The 5,000-nt window shown below is 47.8% G+C and overlaps 3 non-coding genes across 3 annotated transcripts in view; all 3 read right to left on the minus strand.

Annotated features, from left to right (window-relative positions):
• The window catches only part of LOC123719455, a 3,949-nt gene extending 3,883 nt beyond the window's left edge, over window positions 1-66 (minus strand). Inside the window, exon 1 of the ribosomal RNA XR_006755515.1 lies at window positions 1-66. This exon is cut by the window's left edge and continues 3,883 nt beyond it. This is a non-coding gene — a ribosomal RNA (large subunit ribosomal RNA).
• An 829-nt stretch (window positions 67-895) lies between these two features.
• Window positions 896-1,052, minus strand: LOC123719450. The gene has a single exon (XR_006755510.1). It is a non-coding gene; the product is annotated as a 5.8S ribosomal RNA (ribosomal RNA).
• A 351-nt stretch (window positions 1,053-1,403) lies between these two features.
• On the minus strand, window positions 1,404-3,309 carry LOC123719453. The gene has a single exon (XR_006755513.1). It is a non-coding gene; the product is annotated as a small subunit ribosomal RNA (ribosomal RNA).
• Between the last annotated feature and the right edge of the window lie 1,691 nt (window positions 3,310-5,000).

Below are 5,000 nucleotides of genomic sequence, written 5' to 3' on the forward strand. Positions count from 1 at the left end.
AGTTTCTTTTCCTCCGCTTACTAATATGCTTAAATTCGGCGGGTGATCCTCCCTGATCTGAGGCCAACGATAAAAAGGTGTGAGGCAGACGCGATATCCGTCGGCGCAACGGGCGTACGCGACACGCTATTTTTACAAGCGCGTCGACGACGCCACGCGCCCTCCGGACGTCGAGTCCGCCTACATTATATGCGCTCGCACGAAAGCGGCGCGGCACCTTGCGAACAGCGTGGTGGTGGCGACACATAGATGTCGCGTTGCGCGAAATCAATCAATCGCACACCACCAAGCGGTTCTTCTGTTGTTGTTCGTTAACGACGGCATCGTTCCGTCCGTTTTAAGAACACACGTCACAATAATTTCGTACACACTACAATTGCACAAACACCGCACGCACACACTGGGCGCAACCGCTAGAGCAGCGGGCGCGCGCGTTTCGCTTCCTCTCGCGAGAGTAAGAGAAACTGAGCCGAACGCGACAACTTTCAACGACAGCGTCGAGACACGTCGACGCGCGCACCGGCGCCGACCGTCGCGCGATCGCCATGCGGGACCGGGACGATGCGAGCAAACACGCGCGACGCGTAAACGCGAACGTCGTTGTCGTCGTTGTCGTTGTCGTTGCGTAAAGACTCGACGCGCACCCGTGCCGCGGGAGACACGGTGCGGCGGGGAGAATTTATTTGTGCGACAAAAGTATCGTATAGACGTGGCTTAACACGGCCAATACGGATGACGAGTCGTAATCGAACATATATTCGAACGGATCGTTCGGCCGCTCGGCGGCCTAGCGAAACCGTCAATTGCACGCGCGACAGAGATGCGGCGCTACGACCGGAGTCGCAGCGATCGCCGCTCGTCACGCGAACAGTGTGGCTTTTTGTTTTTATGCAGCCGGCCCTCAGACAGGAGTGGTCCTGGATATTTCTCCACGGACCGCAATGTGCGTTCGAAATGTCGATGTTCAAATGTGTCCTGCAGTTCACACTATGACGCGCAGTTAACTGCGTTCTTCATCGACCCGCGAGCCAAGTGATCCACCGTTCAGGGTAATCGTTTTGTTTTTGTGTGTGTTTTTGTATGAGAAAATATAAAAGGTGCGAAAAAATTAAACAAAAAAATTTGAAAATAATACTTATCATTAACGTGTACGACAAATGAAAAGAAAGAAAATCTCTTTTATTTGCGTGGTTGTACACAAAAATTAAAATATTATTTCAAAGTATCAATAGGCGATAGCGAACGCTAATCAAAGCGTGTCGCAACGCACACGTCGCGAATCGACGAGAGAGAGTCAACCGTCTCGGATTCGATTTTGATTCGTATCATTCACGTGTTTTTTGTATTTTTTTCTTTTTTTGCGAGTCTTTGACAACAACAAAACAAAAAGAAAAAACCAACGTTAATGATCCTTCCGCAGGTTCCCCTACGGAAACCTTGTTACGACTTTTACTTCCTCTAAATGATCAAGTTTGGTCAACTTCCCAGCAACGCCGACGGCCGTGAGGCCACCGCGTGTCGGTCCGAAGACCTCACTAAATCATTCAATCGGTAGTAGCGACGGGCGGTGTGTACAAAGGGCAGGGACGTAATCAACGCGAGCTTATGACTCGCGCTTACTAGGAATTCCTCGTTTATGGGGGATAATTGCAAACCCCAATCCCCAGCACGAAGGAGTTTCAACGGGTTGCCCGGGCCTCTAGGCCAGGGAGAACATGTTGATTCCTTCAGTGTAGCGCGCGTGCGGCCCAGGACATCTAAGGGCATCACAGACCTGTTATTGCTCAATCTCGTGCGGCTCGAAGCCGCCGGTCCCTCTAAGAAGAATTTTAATACGTCGCCAGTGAGTTGCGCTCCCCGAGAGTCGCGCACACCTTGAATGACGACGCCTATTTAGCAGGCTAGAGTCTCGTTCGTTACCGGAATTAACCAGACAAATCGCTCCACCAACTAAGAACGGCCATGCACCACCACCCACCGAATCAAGAAAGAGCTGTTAATCTGTCAATCCTTCCGGTGTCCGGGCCTGGTGAGATTTCCCGTGTTGAGTCAAATTAAGCCGCAGGCTCCACTCCTGGTGGTGCCCTTCCGTCAATTCCTTTAAGTTTCAGCTTTGCAACCATACTCCCCCCGGAGTCCAAAATCTTTGGTTTCCCGGAAGCTGCCCGCCGAGCCATTGTAGTAACGTCGGCGGATCGCTAGATGACATATTTACGGTTAGAACTAGGGCGGTATCTAATCGCCTTCGAACCTCTAACTTTCGTTCTTGATTGATGAAAACACCTTTGGCAAATGCTTTCGCTGATGTTCGTCTTGCGACGATCCAAGAATTTCACCTCTAACGTCGCAATACGAATGCCCCCAGTTATCCCTATTAATCATTACCTCGGAGTTCTGAAAACCAACAAAATAGAACCGAGATCATATTCTATTATTCCATGCACGAAATATTCAAGCGGCATTTTGAGCCCGCTTTGAGCACTCTAATTTGTTCAAAGTAAAATTGTCGGCCCACCTCGACACTCACCGAAGAGCACCGCGATAGGATTTTGATATTGAACCGGCGTTTTACCGCCGGCTCACCGACGATATGCTCCGCAGACGTGTCAGTATCACCGCGGATGCGGTGCACCGACAGCGCGGCGCACAAATGCAACTACGAGCTTTTTAACCGCAACAATTTTAGTATACGCTATTGGAGCTGGAATTACCGCGGCTGCTGGCACCAGACTTGCCCTCCAATTGTTCCTCGTTAAAATATTTAAAGTGTACTCATTCCGATTACGAGGCCTCGTAAGAGTCCCGTATCGTTATTTTTCGTCACTACCTCCCCGTGCCGGGAGTGGGTAATTTGCGCGCCTGCTGCCTTCCTTGGATGTGGTAGCCGTTTCTCAGGCTCCCTCTCCGGAATCGAACCCTGATTCCCCGTTACCCGTGACAACCATGGTAGTCGCAGAAACTACCATCGAAAGTTGATAAGGCAGACATTTGAAAGATGCGTCGCCGGTACTGGACCGTGCGATCGGCAAAAGTTATCCAGATTCATCAAAATTAACGACTTCGGACGCATGGCCCTCCGCCGATTGGTTTTGATCTAATAAAAGCACTCATCCCATCACTGGTCAGAGTTCTGATTGCATGTATTAGCTCTAGAATTACCACAGTTATCCAAGTAACTGAGTAAGATCTAAGGAACCAAAACTGATATATTGAGCCATTCGCGGTATCGCCTTAATACGGCTTGCACTGAGACATGCATGGCTTAATCTTTGAGACAAGCATATAACTACTGGCAGGATCAACCAGGGAGCTGCTTACGCAAACGACACGCCTACACCGCGGTCACGCGGCTTCGGCGAGCCGCTGGCTCGGCGGCGTCGAGGGGCGCGCGCTTGCGCGCGCGCCTTCTCGACACGCGTGAACGTAACGCGTCGAATTTGCACGCGACGCGACGTTCGCGCTTCATATCGATAGACTAACTTTGACCGGTCTACGAGCGGCCGTCCCGTCACGATCTCGCAACGAGGTGATGTACAACGATGCTCGACCACTGTGAGGGACATAAAACTGCAACGAACACGACCCCGCGGGCGGGAATCGATGTTGTGACAATTTGAAAATTGAACATTCATCTAAACGCAACTTCTCAATTTTTATTCAATACGTTATTGTAAACATATTAAAACTCGGCTGGCAATTACATGCGCACACACACGCATGATTCGCACTAGATACGATCAACGCCCGGAGCTTGAGGGATAAATTCCAACACGACGCTGCGCACACCGTTTCGACGATGGGCGCGTGTGCGTCCTCTTTTATACATTCTTTCCATATACGGTCGCCGTGGCGACCGCGCACGTGTCGAACACGCTAGGCGCCCTGCGTTGAGGTGTGCCTAGAAGCGTATTCTTTTAACATCACAGATAACACCGGGGGAGACGGTCCCAAATCTTGGTCGATTGGTAACATCACCATACGGTCTGCGAACGCGGTGCTATAATATAATTTTATATTATATTATATAAAATATGAGGAGGAGTAGTATGTATATTCTTTGTTATTTTGTGTTGACACAAGAGAGATATATAAAATGTACTATACACCACACACACAGAGAGAGAGAGAGCTGGGAAAGATCTCGGCGGTCTCGCATTCGAAATACGAATTTGATATAATTTCCTCCGAAAATCCATACCCATATCTATATCATCCATGCGCGAATATATGTATATAATATTCTCACACTTCGCACAAACACAAAAACAAGAACACATTCTCTCTCGTCCGTCGTTCGTGTCTATTTGAGACGAACGACGCGCGGCAACGAGAACGAGTCGACGCTGTGCGCACGACTGTTTCGCTCCACATCTATACCGAGAGCAATAGTCCGCGTCGGCATTGGAGCGGACGTCGAATGTTTCTCGTAGAGCGAGCGAGAGAGAGACGATTTTTCATTTTATTATGTATGTGTATTGGCGTGCAGTAGTAGCACGTAGTAGTACTAGTAGTAGTAGTAGTAGTAGTAAAAAAATATTATTATTTATTTTATTGACTGATATGATTTTGTTTGTTTTCTTTTTTTTGCATAGACATTTGTATTGATAGATATGTTTCTCGTTGAAGCTCGCAGCACACGCTCAGAGAAATGGCAATGTGGGTTTATTTGAAGAAAAGAAAAAACAAAAAAAACAATTATATTTATTAATAATATGTATGTATGTATGTATGTATGTATGTATGTATGTATGTATGTATAATAATGAATTATAATAATTATTCCGATGCAACGTCAGAGGAAAATGTTTCTCGTACAGGTGCGGCGCGCGACGGCCGGCCGCTCGACAGTTTCGCGCCGAATGTTTCTCGTTGAAGCTCGCAGCACACGCTCAGAGAAATGGCAATGTGGGTTTATTTGAAGAAAAGAAAAAACAATTATATTTATTAATAATATGTATGTATGTATGTATGTATGTATGTATAATAATGAATTATAATAA

The sequence above is a fragment of the Pieris brassicae genome, unplaced genomic scaffold (genome assembly GCF_905147105.1).
Source record: "Pieris brassicae unplaced genomic scaffold, ilPieBrab1.1, whole genome shotgun sequence".
NCBI lineage: Eukaryota > Metazoa > Arthropoda > Insecta > Lepidoptera > Pieridae > Pieris > Pieris brassicae.